The sequence below is a fragment of the Phalangium opilio genome, unplaced genomic scaffold (assembly GCF_054372755.1).
Source record: "Phalangium opilio isolate 3A_F unplaced genomic scaffold, DU_Popi_V2 ptg000090l_1, whole genome shotgun sequence".
Lineage (NCBI taxonomy): Eukaryota > Metazoa > Arthropoda > Arachnida > Opiliones > Phalangiidae > Phalangium > Phalangium opilio.
In genome coordinates this window covers 22,235-43,738 of record NW_028324195.1, presented here as the reverse complement: position 1 = coordinate 43,738, position 21,504 = coordinate 22,235, and the positions used below count along the sequence as shown (strand labels likewise).

General features: G+C 38.8%; 12 non-coding genes across 12 annotated transcripts; all 12 read left to right on the top strand.

Moving 5' to 3' along the window:
• Positions 1 to 11,085: 11,085 nt before the first annotated feature.
• On the top strand, positions 11,086 to 11,167 carry TRNAF-AAA (transfer RNA phenylalanine (anticodon AAA)). The gene has a single exon. It is a non-coding gene; the product is annotated as a tRNA-Phe (tRNA).
• Positions 11,168 to 11,239: 72 nt separating this feature from the next.
• TRNAL-AAG (transfer RNA leucine (anticodon AAG)) lies at positions 11,240 to 11,321 on the top strand. The gene has a single exon. It is a non-coding gene; the product is annotated as a tRNA-Leu (tRNA).
• Positions 11,322 to 11,391: 70 nt separating this feature from the next.
• Positions 11,392 to 11,473, top strand: TRNAL-CAG (transfer RNA leucine (anticodon CAG)). The gene has a single exon. It is a non-coding gene; the product is annotated as a tRNA-Leu (tRNA).
• A 221-nt stretch (positions 11,474 to 11,694) lies between these two features.
• On the top strand, positions 11,695 to 11,776 carry TRNAL-CAG (transfer RNA leucine (anticodon CAG)). The gene has a single exon. It is a non-coding gene; the product is annotated as a tRNA-Leu (tRNA).
• A 223-nt stretch (positions 11,777 to 11,999) lies between these two features.
• On the top strand, positions 12,000 to 12,081 carry TRNAL-CAG (transfer RNA leucine (anticodon CAG)). Its single transcript has one exon. It is a non-coding gene; the product is annotated as a tRNA-Leu (tRNA).
• A 374-nt stretch (positions 12,082 to 12,455) lies between these two features.
• Positions 12,456 to 12,537, top strand: TRNAL-CAG (transfer RNA leucine (anticodon CAG)). Its single transcript has one exon. It is a non-coding gene; the product is annotated as a tRNA-Leu (tRNA).
• A 210-nt stretch (positions 12,538 to 12,747) lies between these two features.
• Positions 12,748 to 12,828, top strand: TRNAL-UAG (transfer RNA leucine (anticodon UAG)). Its single transcript has one exon. It is a non-coding gene; the product is annotated as a tRNA-Leu (tRNA).
• A 69-nt stretch (positions 12,829 to 12,897) lies between these two features.
• On the top strand, positions 12,898 to 12,979 carry TRNAL-AAG (transfer RNA leucine (anticodon AAG)). Its single transcript has one exon. It is a non-coding gene; the product is annotated as a tRNA-Leu (tRNA).
• A 221-nt stretch (positions 12,980 to 13,200) lies between these two features.
• TRNAL-CAG (transfer RNA leucine (anticodon CAG)) lies at positions 13,201 to 13,282 on the top strand. Its single transcript has one exon. It is a non-coding gene; the product is annotated as a tRNA-Leu (tRNA).
• A 220-nt stretch (positions 13,283 to 13,502) lies between these two features.
• On the top strand, positions 13,503 to 13,584 carry TRNAL-CAG (transfer RNA leucine (anticodon CAG)). The gene has a single exon. It is a non-coding gene; the product is annotated as a tRNA-Leu (tRNA).
• Positions 13,585 to 13,654: 70 nt separating this feature from the next.
• On the top strand, positions 13,655 to 13,736 carry TRNAL-AAG (transfer RNA leucine (anticodon AAG)). Its single transcript has one exon. It is a non-coding gene; the product is annotated as a tRNA-Leu (tRNA).
• Positions 13,737 to 13,805: 69 nt separating this feature from the next.
• On the top strand, positions 13,806 to 13,887 carry TRNAL-AAG (transfer RNA leucine (anticodon AAG)). Its single transcript has one exon. It is a non-coding gene; the product is annotated as a tRNA-Leu (tRNA).
• The last annotated feature ends 7,617 nt before the right edge of the window (positions 13,888 to 21,504 follow it).

Below are 21,504 nucleotides of genomic sequence, written 5' to 3'. Positions count from 1 at the left end.
AGATGAATAATAAATTTTTTTGACTTCTTTCGTTAAATTTCCTTCAAAACTAAATTTAGCCACCAGCCCTTTAACATTAAAGAAAAATATTTACATGGATGTTGCAGGCTCGGTTTCGGGTCTTTTGTCTAGCAAGTAATTTATATTTATTGACGGTTTTTAAATATAAAATAAATATGGATTATCACAAGCTTATTCCTAGTAGTAAACAGGTGTCATATCAGTTCCAGAAATACTAACTATATTCACTTCGGGCGTAATGAACGGTTTTAATTTATTTAAAGAGCACTCTAAATTAAATATTGATGAATGGAGGGTATATTATTCCTATCTGTTATTAATAGTAGCGAAAGGATCCGGCATTACCCGTCAGGAATTTTTTTTACTTTTTGAAACATGTATTTAAAGATGGCTAAGAAAATAGTCAAATCCAAAAGTCCGTCTATACATTTCTTTCCGCTATTTTTTCAAATGGTCACGGATTAGGAAAAGGCTTTCTTAATTTTTACATACTATTTCAGAGTAAATTAATGTTACTGCGAAACTAGTTTCAGTTTTGGTGAGTAAAGAGCATTTGGGTTGTTCCTTGATTATCAGTTTCTCAATCAGTGAATCTTTTAGAACCGACCTTTCTACATACTTCATTTGGATAGGACAGAAAAATGGAACTATTTATGTTCACTACAATGCGAGCTTGACATAATTGCCTATTTCTATAAAAAACATACTTTTTATCGGTGTTGAAGTCGCTATTGAATACTTCATAGGCGGAATATCAAAGTTGAGGTATATCCTTAAGAATTAAAATCACAGATTTATTTGGCAAGCATAATTTTTTTAAAACTTTTCATGTGTTAGTAGCTTATATTTTCTAAAAACCTTTCATAATATTTGCCTTTGGGGGCAGTTCCTATATTTGCTAAATAGTGAATGATTTTGGTTATTGATATTTTATAATAGCATTTACTTGCTAAGTCAATCTTCGCTTAACCTTTCTAGCGCAATCTTTGCTTAACCTTTCTAGCGCAATCTTTGCTTAACCTTTCTAGCGCAATCTTTGCTTAACCTTTCTAGCGCAATCTTTGCTTAACCTTTCTAGCGCAATCTTTTCTTAACCTTTCTAGCGCAATCTTGGCTTAACCTTTCTAGCGCAATCTTGGCTTAACCTTTCTAGCACAATTTTGGCTTAACCTTTCTAGCGCAATCTTGGCTTAACCTTTCTAGCGCAATCTTGGCTTAACCTTTCTACAACAATCTTTGCTTAACCGTTCTAGCACGTTTTGTTTCGGATACTTAAACAAAATCAACAAATGAATATTTAAAGTTCAAAGAAATTTAAAACTTACAAACATTAATTTCAAACAATTTAGTTACCTCTCTTTTTCCAAATTCATATACCTTCCAAGTCTGACGTGATAGCTATATGCGCTTCGTCTGAGATCTATACTAGATTTCCAGGCAAAATATTGTGCAATCGCGGCGGCCGAAACGTCCGCGAAAGCATGTGCCACTTTTGTAAAAATTAGGGTTGATATAATTGTGTTTTCGTGGGCATCGTTCAAAAACCCAAAACTGGGAAATTTTTTGGTTTACGCCAGAATAAAGTGTTTTAATTCCCCGATTTCTATTTCAAGCACTACCCAGGGATTTTTACCGCATACAGTTTGCGTTACTTTATCGGTCATCTTAAATTTATATTTGCAGCACGAAAAATAAGAACCACGCACTTGCGCGAACGTTCAGTGAAAGATTTTAACGGTGACTCTAAATTATCATATATAATTTTCGACTCGAAAATGCCAAAAGACCACCCCCTTTCATTTTTTACAGACTATTCAGAAGCACCCTGCTTCTCTACTGCTTAAAAAACTTGAACAAGAAACGATCCATAACTACATTGTTTATTGAAAAACAATGTCTAAAAAACGTACAGATAAAAATACGTTCAGAAATTGTGAAAGTGAAAATTGGTAATTTTGGAGGTTTTTGGAACCGGATGTTCCTGACCAACAACGCTGTTTTTTAGAAGATGACCCACTACCCCGCATTTAAAACAACTCTTGTTTTGTTTTTGGTATATTGTCGCTACTCGGTCTATAAATACTCTATTAACAATGAGGCGCATCCCAACCATTAAGTCTATTTCTCAATCCTTAAAAGCACGGAAATTTACAAGTTGGGAAAACCAAAATATTACCTCTCCGAGGAGGACTACTTACAAACTTACCTACCCAGATATGGAAATGTTTCTTTTTTTAAGAACAAATACCGAAGTTAAAATTTATGAAATATTAAAGCAGTATACAAAGCATAGCAAATACAGTATACTGTAAATCAGACACATTAAAATCATCCGATGGGGGAAAAACGGGAAATGAAGAGCTAAAACTTACGTTTTTGTAAAGGCCCAATTTTCTACTTCTCAACTGTATACCCTCTATGTTCAAAGCCATATTCACAACAGGGTTGCCATGTAAACACTATACTCTCGTTTCACCTCAACGATTTTCTTAGTTTGTCAACATGACTGTTAACGTTACATAACACCAAAGCTTATTTGTGGCTACACACACTGAAAGTAAATGCGCACCATAAAAAGCATGAAAACACGAAGCTATAATCCGATTACGATCAGACCTTTCACTGGTCTGGGCTGCGTCCAGCAGAGCTCCCCAAAATGACAGTAGTCAGTGTGGTTATGTTTAAAAAAACAGTCTCGTTTGCATTTTGATGATAGAATATAGTGGCTGGTATCATTTTAATCAGAAAAATGAACCGAATAAGAATTTCAATGGTACTAGCTCGTGGGAGGTGACGGTTGGGCGCTAGCCCACCTAATGGTGTTTAATTTTTATTATTTTTTTATATATTTATAATTCAATAATTTTTTATTATTTTAAGTATTAAATGGGTTAATTGGGGTCTGAATTATCTTAATAAACGCTCTAAACTTGATATGTGTTATAATTCGCCGCCAGGGGGCAACATAGCTAATCCCACCCATCCTCAGTGAACTTCGTTAATACTTCGAAGAGATATGTCATGTGAGGTATCAAACGTAAGATTAAGTAGTTTTATCAACAAGTAAAATATGCCAAGCACGTTAAAGATGGATAATACCTGCATTTTCTGCAAACAAAGAACCAGGGAAAAGTTAGTTAAAGATCCCGAAAAGCAATCATTACGTAAGATCTCCGAGTTGATGACCGAGTATTCTGCTCTCAAAGATCATGAGTCCGAGATATTCGTAACGTTCATGAAAGGTGACGTGTCGGTAGAAAATCTTAGAAGTAGTAAATGCACCTGGCATTTATCTTGCTATAAATGGTTTACGCTGAAATATCGTCTATCCCGCGTTCAAAAAAACTATGAAAAGTTAGCAAATGAAAACAGCTCACTGGAAAATAAATTCGAAACTCTTAGTGAAACAGCGAGTGGTTCAAGTTTTACTCGAAGCAAAACTTCAAAGTATGTAAAAAAATTGTCGGTTGTTGGATCTGCACAATACGAAAAGTTTGTCAAGAAAAGAATTGTAGATGGTAAAGTGAATCTGTGGGATCCTTTAAAGAACGTTAATCTTCAGCTTTGCAGAACAATGGCAAAGAAAGTCAAAGTAAAAACTAGAGTTGTTATAGTAGAGCTTAAAGAGGATCGTAACCTTTTCACGCGCCTTATTCTGTTATGCCGATCAAGACCAGATATGAATTTGCAGGACGTCATTGGTAAATTCGAACTTACAGTCGTTCCTAGAGCTCTCTTTAGCTCAGATGGATCTCTAAACCACGGCGGTGACAAAGCAAAATTAGTGCATCATCTCGTTGCGCTAACGAAGCCCATTGAAAATACAGTCGGAGCTACGAATTCTCAGAGTTCTAGGCGAGAGACAGAGACCAGTTTCGATGTTGCCATAGTGGACGGCATGGCAGAAGTAAATTGTATGAACATAAAAACCTTGAAGAGATGCTCTGAGCTGTCTGATCATTTTTGTGATCATATATTTTTCCAAATATGGACATTTTGATGAAATTCACGTGGTGTTTGATACTTATATCGAAAATTCTCTTAAAAACGCTACACGTCAAAACAGACAAAAAGGATCCTTGGTAGTTAGATACAAGATCGAGAACACCACACAGATACGTTCTGTACCATTAAAGAAATTGCTTTCCCATATCAAAACGAAAGATGAATTGACCGTTTATTTAGCGAAATCCCTCATTAATGAGGGTAAACGAAGAGGAAAAAACATAGTTGTGGCATTCAGAAATGAAGCAATTGCTACTCATATTGAAACTACCGGCTTGAATAGTTCACACGAAGAGGCTGACACGATGATAATTCTCCACGCTGTGACTTGCGCTCAAAGAGGAGCAAAAAAACTTTCCATTTATTCACCGGACAATGATGTACTGGTTTTAGCAATTAGACGATACCCGTGGCTTCCCATCTCTTCAACATTTATCAGAACTGGAACGAAGATATTGCGCATTGACATTAAAGCAATTTATGAAGCTCTTGGACCTTTGAAAGCTTCCGCGTTGCCTGGTTTACATGTCATCTCGGGCTCAGATGTTACTGGTTGGTTTGCGGGTAAAGTAAAAACCACCTTTTGGAATAAGTTCATGGTCGCTGAAAGTGATACCTTGGAAGCTTTGCCATCTCTTGGACATGGACAAAACCATACAAAACCCACTCGCAGAACTTCGATGGTGGTTTTTCTCTAAGAAGAGTGCCCAAGGTGAAACGCTTTCGCCAACTCTTGGAGCTCTAATGCCAGCTATTCGTCGAGCCCACTTTCAATGCATGGAATGGGAAAGAGATCAGCTGCAACACCCGAATTTGCCTCCCGCCACGGAATATGGGTGGTATGTAGAAGACGGAGCTTATGAGCCGGTTCTTTGTGATTTGCCATGTGCACCTGAAGAAGTCCTGGAGTTCGTCAAATGCAATTGCGAGCGTGGACATTGTAAGCCTCCTTGCAAATGTGCCTCCCAAATACCGCGTATGCGTTGCACGGAAATGTGTTTATGTGGAGCGGATGATGAAAAATGTGATAATGCATTTGTCGAAAATGAGAATGTTTAATGTTTCAAGTGGCACTGAAGATATTCGGATATATAAAAATAATATTTCATATCATTGCATATATATAAAGTATTATAAAAAATTGAACCATTAAAATATATATTCTCAAATTGGCTTTTTTTATTATTCTCTCCCAAACGTTATAATTTTATTTGAAACTTTTGTATTACACTATTGATGTGTAAATGTCATTCTAAAATCGGTGAGTTTTCGTTTGATACCTCACACGACTTGTTTTTTCAAAATATTAACAAAGTTGAATAAGGGTGGGCAGGGTTTGCTTTGCTGTCCCCCTGGCGGCAAAGTATGATACATATCAAGTTCAAACTTTATCTTAACCTAGTTCAAACCCCCTTTAGCCTATCTAATACTTAAAATAATAAAAAAATTCTTATTTTTATACTTAAAAAATAAATAAATATAACAAATCCCATTAGGTGGGCTAGCGCCCACCTATCACCTCCTACGAACTAGTACCATCGGAATTCCGATTCGGCTCATTTTTCTGAATAAAATGATACCAGCCACTATATTCTATAATCAAAATGCAAACTAGAAACATAACCACACTGACTACAGCGGATTTTGGAAAACGTTTACCGGTGAGATCTGTCGTCATAGCTTTTCTCCGGTCATCGGTATTTTAAAAATGACGCTAGCGCAATAAAGCGTGCAAGGTACCAAGGCTTAACAAAAATTGTATGATAACATATTTAAAGAGATAGATAACAACTTTTATAATTAAAATTGGAAAGTAACATGTCTCTTAAAATTCTCGCGTGATCAACTGGTTTCACGCCAATTAAATAGCTATAGTCCCATCAGAATCAGCAAGAGCTATTTGTATTAATTCCTCCATGTTTTTTCGCCAAGCTGAGAACTACGCGTTTTACGTAACGTTTTCCAAAAACCCGACTATTTTCTATGAAGACCGCGCTGGCTCAGCGCTGAGCACCGTGACGTCAAATTCAAAAAACAAAATCCCGTCCTGTAGGACACTGCTAACAGCGCTGAGCTCTGCTGAACGCGGCCCTGATATCCACCATGATTATAAAATCTAAGCCTAATTATTTAAAAGTGTATTTAACTTTCGGCTCACTCTGAACCGTTAATGTCTCTGCATTACAGAAACGGAAACTAAACCCAAGCGTTTACTTTTTGGTTCACTAGGCCTATTGACAAATAAAAGTTCAATTGACCAAAATCGTTGCGTTCTTCTTGAAATCACTATAACAAGGATTATGCTATAAACAGATGTAGTATAGCTTAAGTAATATATAAACATCCATTTCAAATAACAATACTAAAAAACATCCTTGGAATATCAAAATGAAATAGAGCTTTAAAGCTACAAAAGTACAAAATGCATCGTAATTACGAAAAAGATTTCCACATATTCACTTTATATTATGGAAAAAGTGAATATTAAGGTTCTGTAGGATTTCTTAACACATCAAAACAAAGCGAACTGCTAACTCGGCGCACTAGTGTGACAACGGACAGACACACACAGACAAAAAATAGACTGCTTTTTAACTCTTTCCGTTTTAATTTCGAGTTGAGAAACAAGATTATCTTAAATATTAAAATAAATATAATTAATATTAAATATTTTCTTCGTTAGTTGTTCGCCTTATTGAGCGTTACACCGTCTTGATAAAGAACAATTAAACATTCTTGAGAGACTTGACTAATATTGGCCTTTAAAATGAAGCATACGCCGGTTGCTTCGCCTTAATGAAATAGGTAGTATATAAGGATTTCGAATCGCAGCTATGGGTAAGAACAGCGCAATTGCGTGAACCTTTGGTGGAAACCCCACCATTGGGAGGCCGGACGTTTCTCGTAACCCTGGCCGATCGACGCGTCTGTCTTAACCTTAAGGATGATGATGGAGTAGAAGCCAGGTGTGCAGACTGGTGTCCATGTGGGATGGACAAAAACAATGACCAGAAGATGGTGGTGTAGAAGCCAGGTGTGCAGACTGGTGTCCGTGTGGGATGGACAAAAACAATGACCAGATGATGGTGGTGTGGAAGCCAGGTGTGCAGACTGGTGTCCATGTGGGATGGACAAAACAATGACCAGAAGATGGTGGTGTAGAAGCCAGGTGTACAGACTGGTGTCCATGTGGGATGGACAAAACAAAGACCAGAAGATGGTGGTGTTAGAAGCCAGTAAATACAGACTGGTGTCTATGTGGGATGGACAAAACAAAGACCAGAAGATGGTGGTGTTAGAAGCCAGTAAATACAGACTGGTGTCTATGTGGGATAGACATAAGCAACGCCCAGAAGATGGTGGTGTTAGAAACCAGTGAATACAGATTGGTGTTCATGTGGAATGGACAATTGACTAGTCAGATGAAATAATAGTGGATAGCCTCAAGTTTTGAATTTTCCGGAAACTGTGAATGCGGTCCGGAAATAGCGAACACATTTGCTTCGATTCGGAAACTGCGAAGGCGGTCCCCTGGGGTGTAAGTCAATAACAACAGCCTGACACACACACACACACACACCCAGACACGTCCAGTGTAAAACCTCTCCGTGACGTCATCGTCACTCGGAGAGGTAAAAAACGGAATAGAGAAGTCGTTTAGAAGAAAATGATCAAAAGGTGTTTCAAGTGTGTGACTCTGAAATATAGTAGGCGGTAGGGACGAGTGGATTTTTACTTCTCCTGAGAGACAGGCTTTGTACCTGACGTGTCTGTCTGTGTCTTGTTTTAATTTCTGCAATTGTTTATCAATAAATTGAAATGAGTGCATGTCTAGGTAAATAGGTGTGTTGGTGATCCTCAAATATTATTTTACTTCACTCTTTTATATTACACTAACCGCTCTGTGTTCGAGTCTCGGACGTTTATGTTTAGATAATATGGATGGTTTCGCAACAAGAATCGAAGGCATTCATTTTCGAATTAAAAAGATAGCATTATCTATTATTCCCTTCTGATGTTACACATTAATTGTTGTTGCTTTTATCGCCATTTCGACGATACGGTAAGCAAAAGTAATTCTCAAGCCCTGTAATCAAAGACGTTAAGTTTATACACGCTAGAAGCCTTTTCTTTATGCTCTTTTCTTCATTTGTTGTTTATGGGGGTGGGGTTGGGTGTTCGACGTCTTACTAGAGGGTTTAGGAAGATGCAAGACAAACACCTACCTCTTTTCACTTATGATTCAACCTCGCTAACGCTAGACAAGATGTTAGAATGCAGTCAGTTGTGGGGAGTTAAGGCCTTTTTAGCGGAAACGAGGGGCTTATAAAATTTCTGAATCAAAAGTGACCGCGTTTGTTGGGATATGTCAAGTGAGAGTCAAAATAGATTCTAATCCAATTTTTAATATTCATCATAATATTCAATCTTGTTCATAAATGGTCACACACTTTTATAGGGGTCAAAATAAAGAAATTAAACAAGACAATTAAACTTACATCTAAGGGAGGTTTGCAATTTATAACCTCTTTGAAATGGCTCCTCAATAGGATTACCTCCTACAGCCTTTAAGATTTTAAAAATTAAATTTAGGGGTTTGTTAGGTTAAAAGCGTGCAATTATGCACTAAAAAAAATGATGTTCAAAAATAGAAAGTTAAGATTTTTTTAAAATGAATCAATCCGTCAACCATAATCCAGGTTCTTTAACAATAGTTTCAAGCCAGTTAATCAATAGTGTCAAGTTTTTTTTTAATTTCTTACGCCAAGTAGCTCCTCTTCCATATTCTTCATAGGGGTTCAGGATCTTTTTTTCTTTTCTCGCGATTTAAGAGTTTTTCTTCAGGATCTTTTTTTCTCTGAGTACGCGATTTAAAGGTTAATTATGTTTTTTTTTCTTCTTTCTCGATTTAAGGGTTCGCGCGCTCTCTTCTTCTAGGGGTTAAAATATTCTCCGATTCAACTTGATGAAAAATAAAGGTATCAAATGAATAAAAATAAAAACAACGAATAAAAATAAAGGTTTCGATTTAAAAAATAATCTCCGTCCGTTTAGAGATTTCTTGGGGGTGAGCCGACACGGTCTCGTTTAGACATTTCAGGTATCGACTGACGATGGGACAGGAGGGACTTCGTATATATAACTTCTAGTTTCTCGCAAGGATTTCTGGGATAATGACGTTTGTTGATTGACTTCGGTTTGGCGAATAGTGGACCATATTTATGACGTAGCCGGGCGTATTCATGTTAACAGCGAATGGGCAAAACTTTTTGTTTTAGGACCAAATACGGATTGGTCAGTTAAAGGGTTAAAAAAAATGTTCTAGAAGTTTCTCGGGCCAGGTACCAGGATAGTGACTCAAGGTCTTGTTGCTTGGGGGTCTAAATAAGCTAGTATTTCCCTGGTTTCTTGGAAAAAGTTTTCGTTGCTAGGTGTTTCATTTTGCACTGTGGATACTGTGGTATAGGATAGTTCTAGAAAGTTCGCTGTCAATTTTGATGGGCTATTTCCTCTTTCATTGTAGTTATTTTTAGAAACCGTGAATTTCTTTTCAGTTTGTTTTAAAGGGATAGGTTTAAGTTAAAAGGGCTAATATTATCTATATAGGGGTAATTTAAGGCACTTCGTTATTAATTTAAAGGTTTAATCGGAAATTTAATTTGATTTTCGTGTCAAGATGGTTATAACGCTTAATTCAGTTTGACCACTAAAACCTGAGTAATTTTGCTACTAGTTTAAGGTGGTATCGCTATAGCAAAAATATCACAGATATACTCTTTTTGGTGTTTGGAGGAAAGTATTTTGCTATAGAATCCACTATCGAAATTACTATGGCTTTTTGGAATTGGGTTTTATCGAAAAGATAGTAACAATAAGTGAGTAAGGCGATCTTATCATAAATAACTGATACGGAGAAAAACGTATACATGTTAAATTCTAATAAAAAATAATAGTGACAATATTCCAGATGAATGTCTACTACAAAAAAATGATTTGGATATTTTTTACTAAGCTTAAATTACAAAAAATTGAGCTTAAAGTTAAACTTCAAAGCAAGTGGATTTAGAAAATAGAAATATTTTTAATTTAACCGAACGTAGAGTACGTCCCTTTTTTCTACATAATTGTTTTTCGGAAAATTTTGTCCATTGAACACATTTGTCGGTTAAAATCTTACTAAGATTATTCAACTCAAAAAATATCATCTAAAATTGTTGTATTGTTTAAACGAATAAACTTCTGAATAGTTTTCCATTATTTGTAGTTAATCGTATTTTTCGAAAAATTCGATCAAAAAACCCCGAGCCCTAGCTTCAATTCGTTTTTCCCTTTTAACAACGCTAACCCTATATATTTTTTAAAAAAGTCAAAACCATCGTCGCGTTCTTCGGACGAAGAATCGGGTGACCGAAAAGCCAACTCCGAACGAAAGTAAGTTTAAATGCTATTTTTAAAAGCTCGATCACTTTTATAAGTTTTTATTTCGTTAAAATTTCTATCTCATCTCCGTAGTTGACGTAAGTATTCTCTAGTGTACCCTATAAAATAGTTTTCCTCAATTGGCTTAATTTCGTGACGCGGAGTTTCTTCCTTACCCCCTTTCGTATTTACATAATTTTTTTTTGTATCTTAAGAAAATCTCGAGAGAAATATTCGAGCGACGATGACGAGTTAATTTGCGAGTTTATCGTTAAACAATATCGAGAAAATGGGACGAAACCTTTCGGTACGCGGTATGAGTTCATTCGTGTGTTCAGGTAGTGTGGCCGATTGGTCTTAGGCGCTGGTTTAAGGCACCAGTCTCTTCGGGGGCGTGGGTTTGAATCCCACCTCTATCAGACTGATGTATTTCTAAGATTGATAATATGAAGCTTTTTCTGATTTGCATGAGTTTACGTGAGTGTTCAGGTAGAGTGGCAGAGTGGTCTAAGGCGCTTGTTTCAGGTACCAGTCTCTTCGGGGGAGTGGGTTCGAATCCCACCTCTATCAGACTGATGTATTTCTAAGATTGATAATATGAAGCTTTTGCTTATTTGTCTGAGTTGACTTGAGTGGTCAGGTAGAGTGGCCGAGTGGTCTAATGCGCTGGTTTAAAGCACCAGTCTCTTCGGGGGCGTGGGTTCGAATCCCACCTTTATCAGCCTGATGTATTTTCTATGATCAATAATATCAAGCTTTTACTTATTAGTTTGAGTTGGTTTTTTTGTCTTCAGGTAGAGTGGCCGAGTGGTCTAAGGCGCTGGTTTAAGGCACCAGTCTCTTCGGGGGCGTGGGTTCGAATCCCACCTCTATCAGCCTGATGTATTTTCTATGATTGATATTATGAAGCTTTTGCTTATTTGTCTGACTTTACATGAGTGTTCAGGTAGAGTGGCCGAGTGGTCTAAGGCACTGGTTACAGGTACCAGTCTCTACGGGGGCGTGGGTTCGAATCCCACCTCTATCGGCCTGATGTATTTTATATGATCAATAATATCAAGCTTTTGCTTATTAGTTTGAGTTGATTTGTGTCTTCAGGTAGTGTGGCCGATTGGTCTAAGGTGCTGGTATAGAATCCTGTCTCTTCGGGGGCGTGGATTCGAATCCCACCTTTAACAGAAGGATATATTTTCTAAGATTAATATTATGAAGCTTTTGCTTATTTGTCTGACTTTACGTGAGTGTTCAGGTAGAGTGACCGAGTGGTCTAAGGCGCTGGTTTCAGGTACCAGTGTCTTCGGGGGCGTGGGTTCGAATCCCACCTTTATCAGACTGATGTATTTTCTATGATTAATATTATCACGCTTTTGGCTTATTTGTCCGAGTTGACTTGTGTGTTCAGGTAGAGTTTCCGAGTGGTCTAAGGCGCTGGTTTCAGGTACCAGTCTCATCGGGGGCGTGGGTTCGAATCCTACCTCTATCAGACCGATGTATTCTCTAAGATTGATAATATGAAGTTTTTGCTTATTTGTCTGACTTTACATGAGTGTTCAGGTAGAGTGGCCGAGTGGTCTAAGGCACTGGTTACAGGTACCAGTCTCTACGGGGGCGTGGGTTCGAATCCCACCTCTATCGGCCTGATGTATTTTATATGATCAATAATATCAAGCTTTTGCTTATTAGTTTGAGTTGATTTGTGTCTTCAGGTAGTGTGGCCGATTGGTCTAAGGTGCTGGTATAGAATCCTGTCTCTTCGGGGGCGTGGATTCGAATCCCACCTTTAACAGAAGGATATATTTTTTATGATTGATATTATGAAGCTTTTGCCTATTTGTCTGTCTTTACGTGAGTGCTCAGGTAGAGAGGCCGAGTGGTCTAATGCGCTGGTTTAAGGCACCAGTCTCTTCGGCAGCGTGGGTTCGAATCCCACCTCTATCAGCCTGATGTATTTTCTATGATTAATAATATCACGCTTTTGGCTTATTTGTCCGAGTTGAGTTGTGAGTTCAGGTAGAGTTTCCGAGTGGTCTAAGGCGCTGGTTTCAGGTACCAGTCTCATCGGGGGCGTGGGTTCGAATCCCACCTCTATCAAGACTGACGTATTTTCTATGATTGATAAAATGAGTCTTTTGCTTATTTGTCAGAGTTGACTTAAGTGTCCGAGTGGTCTTAGCCACTGGTGTCAGGTACCAGTCTCTCCGGGAGCGTGAGTTCGAATCCCACCAGTATCAGACCGATGTATTCTCTAAGATTGATAATATGAACCTTTTGCTTATTTGTCTGAGTTGATTTATCTGTTCAGGTAGAGTGGCCGATTGGTCTAAGGCGCTGGTTTTAGGCACCAGTCTCTTCGGGGCGTGGGTTCGAATCCTACCTCTATCAGACTGATGTCTTTTCTTTGATTAATAATATGAAGCTTTTGCATTTTGTCGGAATTGACTTGTGTGTTCAGGTAGAGTGTCCGAGTGGTCTATGGCGCTGGTTTAAGGCACCAGTCTCTTCGGGGGCGTGGGTTCGAATCCCACCTCTATCAGCCTGATGTATTTTATATGATCAATAATATCAAGCTTTTGCTTATTAGTTTGAGTTGATTTGTGTCTTCAGGTAGTGTGGCCGATTGGTCTAAGGTGCTGCTATAGAATCCAGTCTCTTCGGGGGCGTGGGTTCGAATCCCACCTTTAACAGCTAGAAGTATTTTCTAAGATTGATAATATGAAGCTTTTTCTGATTTGCATGAGTTGACGTGAGTGTTCAGGTAGAGTGGCCGAGTGGTCTAAGGCTCTGGTTTCAGGTACCAGTCTCTTCGGGGGCGTGGGTTCGAATCCCACCTGTTTCGGACTGATGTATTTTATATGATCAATAATATCAAGCTTTTGCTTATTAGTTTGAGTTGATTTGCGTCTTCAGGTAGTGTGGCCGATTGGTCTAACTTGCTGGTTTAGAAACCAGTCTCTTCGGGGGCGTGGGTTCGAATCCCACCTTTAACAGCTGGATGTATTTTCTAAGATTGATATTATGAAGCTTTTGCTATTTGTCTGAGTTGACGTGGGTGTTCAGGTAGAGTGGCCGAAAGGTCTAAGGCGCTGGTTTCAGATACCAGTCTTTTCGGGGGCGTGGGTTCGAATCCCACCTCTATCAGCCTGATGTATTTTCTATGATCAATAATATCAAGCTTTTGCTTATTAGTTTGAGTTGGTTCGTGTCTTCAGGTAGAGTGGCCGAGTGGTCTAAGGCGCTGGTTTAAGGCACCAGTCTCTTCGGGGGCGTGGGTTCGAATCCCACCTCTATCAGACTGATGTATTTCTAAGATTGGTAATATGAAGCTTTTGCTTATTTGTCCGAGTTGAGTTGAGTGGTCAGGTAGAGTGGCCGAGTGGTCTAAGGCGCTGGTTTAAGGCACCAGTCTCTTCGGCAGCGTGGGTTCGAATCCCACCTCTATCAGCCTGATGTATTTTCTATGATTAATAATATCACGCTTTTGGCTTATTTGTCCGAGTTGAGTTGTGTGTTCAGGTAGAGTTTCCGAGTGGTCTGAGTCGCTGTTTTCAGGTACCAGTCTCATCGGGGGCGTGGGGTCGAATCCCACCTCTATCAAGACTGACGTATTTTCTAAGATTGATAAAATGAGTCTTTTGCTTATTTGTCAGAGTTGACTTAAGTGTCCGAGTGGTCTTAGGCGCTGGTCACAAGATAGTATCTACCTCCAAAATAGAGTGTTAGTAACTTTAAAACCATCTCCTAGTCACAGGATATCCGAGGGTGAATTTATTATATCATTGATATGTGATAATCTGACGAAGGCGCTGTAGCTCAGTCAAGTTTTGGCAAGGCCTAATACCGTTTTGCTTGACTGCATGTCGCCGACAAATTCCTTTTAAAGCATAGATCATATAGTATCCACCCTTGATTTTCATTCCGCAACACACGTTGGATTCGTAAACCTCGACGCGCACCACGATTAGAAGCATTAAAATGCAAACACAACAACACACTGAGCGCATTCATTTTTAGTAAATAGTATTTCTCACTACAGCTGTTTTCGGGGCTGGAGCGACCGAAAGACGGCGATAAAGAAAAACTTTCCGGCCCCTTAAAGGGGGTAGTTTCGAGGGAACGAAATTCAAATGCAAGGCGCGTCCCGTCAACAAACATTGAATTCGTTTTACACAATTACAATATTGAAATTTTATACAATTAAGTAATATTTAAGAAAACAAAGCACTACTTTCAAAGTCTAAACTTTAAAAGTGCGACGATACGAGAAGGCGAAGTAACGGGCAACGAGAGGCAAACATTTAAATGGCAAAAATTAACGGTAGGCCAAGGCTTACCGCAATTTCACCGCAATTTCACCGCCTTTAAAAAAGTGCCAAGTTTAGAAATAGATTGTGGGACAATAAAAAGGTGGAAAATTATGAAATTAGGATTATATTAAAGCTTGAAACCTACTTTATATTATATTTAAAATCCATCCATTAGCAAATCCTCAAAAAATATGAAAATGACAACGAAAAAGGACCCACTCTCAAATTTTTTCCCCTTAAAAAAATGGCGGCCACAAACGGGGTAATTTGTCACGGGGGCAATATTAAAGCAGTCTTATCTCACTATCGATAGGCCATTTCAACCAAAAGGCATTAAGAAAAAACAATCGGATTATTATGACGCAACTATACGTAAAAAAGGCCAATATTGGTCGCGCTGATATTTACTAATAAAACAGTGTATCCATGCTAAAATATCGCAGATTGGGATAGTTTTTAAAATTTAAAATAAAACATACTTAAAATTAATTTTTCTTAATAACAAGAAAAACGATCCTAGATTATAGTTTAAAGTTTAATTTAAGACCGTTCCCAAAACTAACCAACGTATAGTTTTTCTAAATCACGAGTAACCGATTTGTTTTTTTCGAAAAATTACCCATGTTATTTCTATGGGAAAAATTCCTGTTTTTCATCAAAAGGTGTGATTAATTTTATGGAAATGAAAACCACCCTTAGCAACTTTATTTTTTATAAAATAATCTAATTTATGGATCTTTTTGAAATTTTAACCACATATTAAGGGCCCGAATTGTAGTTCTGTGGAATTATTTCAAAACTGTTAATACAATACAAAAAAACTACATCCAAACAAAAAACCCTCCTTATACATTAAGAGCAGTATGAGGTCTTATCTTAGAGAGCTACCGCTCTCTCAGAATAAAAACATTTAAAAAATGAAATATACCACTTTTAGAATATTTTTTTGTCGTTGATTGTGTTACTGGAGTTCCTTCTCCAGCTTTATGGGGTCGTCGCCCTAGTGGTGCAGAAGATAAGCCCTTATCGTGGCAAATGGGAGTCCGAGCCGGTTTTGCCGGTTCGGGAGTTCCTTGGGGGTTCGCCCTAGGTTCATACCTTTCCTTGCCCAGGGCAAAGCATGTTGTGCTCGACCACTTCACTCTTGCCTAGGTGTTGCCTTCGCTCGCCCCTGCTATTGGCAACCCTCTGAGGGTCGCTGTTACACTATGGACCGTATGGCACTACTGTGCTAGGAGGGAACTCCCCCTTCTCGTGAATTGATCTTTCCCTGTCACCCACCACCCCTTGGCTGGGCTTGCCGCCGACGGTATAGCGATATCGTCACGTGTGTAGCGCTCTCAAGGGGCGCTAGCCGCGCCTGCTGGCTGATCTCGCGTGACTTGACGGTGGTTTCGCAGATACCATTGGGAAAAGTGATGAACCACATTGGTGGCGCTGTAAAAGCCCTCCAGCTAAATGTACCATCTAATCAAGTGTATTCTGAATGATACTGGAGCTAATTCAAGAAAAAGAAGGTCCCAGCCTCACCAATAAGCTCACTTGGTTTCACGTAAGGTTTAATACACGAGAAAATGATTGTCTAACTCGCAGTGCAAACCCAACGCGTTTCAGTAGCGACAGCCCTGAATCTCATAAATAATCTGTGAAAGTAGGTGTTTTAAAACTGGGATTGAACTGTTAACTTTACCAACACAACTGATATGCAATGAAAAATGATCTATTAGACCTAGATACGATGAAATTGATTTGTTTCCCAACCGTTTTGACATTCTTACTTAAAAAAACATTTTATAGGATTTAAAGCATCAATTAACTACTACATCTATTAAAAGCCAAAACGCTAATGCTAAACTTAACTGACAACGACGGGAAACTACCTGCGAATCAAACACGAAAATTGGCCGTTATGGCTGCAAAATACGTCAAGCCTGGAGCACCATTAAAGTAAATTGCACTGATTATACCTCCTAAACTAAATACGAAACCTTTCCATTTACAGGTGCTTTGGTGCATACAATGGTGGACGGAACAATAATCCAAGTGTTCAACAATTCAATTCTGATTACAAGAGCACTTTCATAGAACAACTGGAAGCTTCAAGATCTGCTAATGTACTTGTATAAGAAAGGCAGTTCCTCATCTTTGTGAGATGTCAGAAAATTTCTTCTATATAAGTAGTAACCGTTAATTGGACGTTTGTTTAAGCAGTACATTTCAAATTTTTATCGACGAAATACATAAAACCCAGATATTCGACTTGTAAAACAGAAAAGTAGAAATATTGGAGATCGAAGTAACATATGTTTGTCTGCACGCATATTAAGGAAAATATAATCAAGCTTACAGTCCTAGAAGATTAAATGTTAGGATAGAAACGTTGATAACGCTACTTTATTACAAGAGCAGGAACGATTAGTGTCCCTTGTGTGCACGCATTTTGGGGACAACTGTGAAATTAATCTGAGACTATTAAACAGAGATGGGTTAGAATGGACGTATGGCGCGTGGTTCTTTTAGGGCAGTGCCGCTCTAGCGCCATGCACCTATTAATATGTAAACTTTTTCGACTCAAACCATAGCCTTAATATCATCAAAAAGCTTCGGGACTCTCCCGCAAGGGGCGGTGACAGGTAACGCTATTGGAAGAACGGGGGTTTAAACTTATCATTACAGTCCAAGTATTTAATGGTCTTAGGATTAATTAAGCCTGAAGCACAATTTGTTTGCCCTGTAAAGTAAAATAGCCAGAATAACAAATTTTAAGTTTCATATAGTCTGTTTTATTTTTAATGCTTACGTAGAAACGTTTTCGTTACTTCCACATATATTAAACAGCTCTATGTTGAATTTTGAAACATCAGTCAATATTTTTCTAGAAAGTGTAGAGTCGCTTTTTCGGTTGCCGTTTACAATAAAAAGTTGTTAGGATAGGCAATATCAGAGGTTGAGCTTAAAAAAAACTGACAAAACCATAGTTTTTGTAGGTTAAGAGACGATTATTTTCGTGATTTTTCTACTTGTTTGTTCTATTGGTGCACCATTGCGGGAGATCACGGCTGCGAGTCAAAACGGGTTGGTAATTTAAATTTTTTTTTATATTACACCTCATAAAATTCGTTTCACTGTGTGTACTCTGAGATGTTAAGCTTAAATTTACCCTTAACACACAAGTTTTCTTCAATATATTTGAGTACTCTAGCCTTGAAGCATGTATATGTAAGAAAATCCCCCAAATCATTTTCAAGGTAATATTATACGTTCCAAAGTCGCTTGATAAGGGCCAAATTAAGATTTCTAACATCTTCGGTGCACCATTAGACTTATTATGTTACAACAATATTTAGGAAATATTTTTTAGTTTGTTGTAAAGTTGAAGTTCTTATGAGCTAACATCATTAAGTTAGGTCAGATAAAATAAATTAAAAACAATAAAGTTCGATAAAGTTAAAAATAGTAATTTATCAGACTTGCAATAAAATAAAAATTCAAAACATCGAAGCTAAGAACGTAAGATAAATTCATTTGTTACCGATCATTGATTCTAAGATACATATTGTAACCGTAAAGTTAGTGAAAGGTTCAAGGGCCTAAATTTTACAGCTACACAAGAATTGATTAATTAAAAATAGATCAGGTACCCATTTTAAGAACTTTTTCTGCATGCAAACTAAATGAGCAGGCAGACACTGAAATATAATTACCAAAAGATCCACGATGTGATAAGATAACAATTCAATCACAACTGGTACCGTCAAAAAAAATTATTGTTCTGACAAAAAACGCGTTGGATCACAGCTTGCACGGACTAACTTGTTCATCCCGGCTGAAACTTTTGCCGGTCCTTTTAGCTCCCCCTGGATCCATAAAATGTTTGGAGCGGGGTGTGATTAGGGCAGCACTTCGGCCGGAATTGGAATAAAAAAATGGAAAGTCATTTTTTAAAGCAGACGACGTACGACTTTTCCTTGGGGAGAAGGTTAAGAGGAATTGAGCGGTTACATCAAAGAAACTTATTGTTCTGAATCTGTGACTCCCGGTCCGGCGGCATGGAGGGCCTCCTGACCTCGGCAGCAGCCTTCTTCCACTGCTGCTTCTCGTGATGGCAAATCTTGTAAGCCTCACTGCGCTTGGGTCGCGGCTTGTGACATTTATTTTCATGATGCCGGCCCAAGTAGCAGCGGTGGCACAGGGTTTGCCGCTCGTCGAGCACCATCGGAGGCGGCTGCAGAACCCTTGGTCTTACAGACACTGGAGGTGTCTGGGCGGAGGACGTTCCCCGTCTGCTGTCCTGGGTGGTGGTAGTGATGTTCTGGGAAGCGAGCGGTAGCGGTGGACATACCGGCCTCGGTATCCCGCCTCTGCCCTCCCTAGGGCCCTCACGAGAGGTACCCGTGGAGCTTTAGTGGGAACTCCTCGTGCTATTCCCCGGAACCTTGTGGGGTGGCTGCCAGTTGGACAGCAACGTCCGCAGTACTTCGAACCCCCTCCGGCTGTTTAACCTGCATCGGTGGGCGTCACGTAGGACCCTCAAAATCAACATTACGGAGCATTCTTTCCTCCGACGGAGCAACCTGTTTCACTCGCAGTATCGAGACGCGAGCTGAGCGAAAGAGTTCCTCGGCCCCAGCGTCTTCGTGACGATGAGTGAGATCGTTCATGACCGCCTGGACCGCCAGTTCTGTGGCGACCCTCTCTTCAGTGTGCAAAACTGCCGTCCGCACATCCGTTAACTCCTGTACATAACGCCGATGCGGAGCCTGAAGGGCCTACGAAACGCATGGAGTAAAAAAGAAGCCTTTGCACCTCAGGCAGGAGCAGATAATTGTTCGCAGCAATCGTAACCCTGTCAGGTCCAGGATTAATATAGGCCTATACTCCTGGATCAAGAGTGTAGAGTTGGTGGCGGAGGTATCGTCACCAACACGTAAAATCCTGTGCAAAAAGTAGGTCAGCTGGGAGAACATCCATCGTTGCCGGAAGGCCTGAATCTGCCACCCCAGCAGACGGACCCCAAAGGATATCATCCGGAAAGGCGCCGACGGTGGCGGGAAGTTGCTCCTCATAATAAGGGGATCATTTATTTCAGTGGGGAAATCAAATGTGTCCATCGGCTACTGGAAAGTGCTACAAGAAAGTGTCAAAAAGGTCATTCATTTGCAATCCGAATAGTCTACCATGGTACGCTTTCAATTGCGAGACTTGTGCATTTGGCACAGAGGACATCCGTGGACGTACTGGGTAACGTCCTGCCTAAACGATGGTTACCAGTATCTGGCCCATACTTTCTCGAAGGTACGATCCCGACCTCGATGTTCGGATAAAGGATGGTCGTGAAATATGGGCGTAATATTTGAATAATTTTAGTAAAAATTAATTGGTTTAATTTTAAGTTAATTGTGTTTTCCCCAATGGTTTTGTCTCGTTAATTTTAAGTAAATTATACTTCATTATGCTGTACCTTGTTTTAGTAGTGTTGAATTACACTTGTGATGTTTTAATCATAATTTGTTATTTTTATTTCAAAGTGATCCATATTCTTAGCCACAAGGGTGCATTGTAACCCCCTAAAATTTTACTAGAGCGCTTAAATAGGCCAGAAAAGGGCGCCAAATTTATAATCAAAAGGCGCCAAAATGATTCTGAAATATAACAAGACGAACCAAGGGCTCGTAATAGTAGCCACATCGTGCCGTATTTAACAGGCGTACATAAAATTTATGTGAATAGCCCCTTGATGCGCTTCTTTAAACCGTACTAAAATGGTTAAACGTAATCCTTACTTCAATCAATTTATTTATTTTATAATTGAAACATTGCGACACAACGAGAAATCTTCAGTGAGTAGCCCCTTAACATTGCAAAAATGATTACCCGTAAAACCATTCTAAAAAGAACAATTCTAAAAGATTACACACAAGTAACCCTTAATAGAAGAAGAGGAAGATTTAGTGATTACCCCCTCGATGATCGAGTTAACTATAACAGTGCTAAAATGATTATGTATTTAACGGTCGATTAATACACGTACTGAAAGTTTTAGTTTAAAACATGCCGACGCATAATTTTCTCATCTCATAAGTTTCTAATATCAACTTATGGCCACAAGCGTTTGAAAGAGAAAGATTCGGTAAAACACCCAATAATTGTATTATCCCGGTGCCTTAAGACAAATCTAAAGAGAACGTCAGTAAATACTTGCTTTTGCTTTCAAAATTTCCCTTGATTTCTTTGAATGTTGGGGGAGTGGTATTGGAAGCGTGAAACTCTAATTGTAGAGGGGTGAGAGGAATTTTTAAGGAAGAGTATATGGCTTAACCTAACTATCATCATTCCCATCGTTTTAAGTAGTCGAACGAAAAATATCTACTTCACAATTCTCTCCCTTTCACTTTCCCTTCAACGACGATCGAAAAATTTTATACTGCCAAAGGCGCGACTGTGACATCCCTACTACTACGGGTGTACCTCATATGAGTAGTTCCCTGCAGAGCAGTTCTCGAAATAGCAACCGCGATTGCCAAAAAACAGCGGAGTTCTTCAAAACTGCTGTTTTAGAAAAAGCGGCTGCTATTTTGGGATATAGCACTGTTTGTCATGAGTTTCGAGCATTTCTTAACAATGCAGTTGTATTCCTTAGTTTCAAATACTACCTTATCCGTGATCATTTAATCAGGAATGTGACCTAATAAAACATCATGTTTTTGAAATTTTTACTTTAAAACAAAAATACATTTAGGCGTAGGCCTCGTTA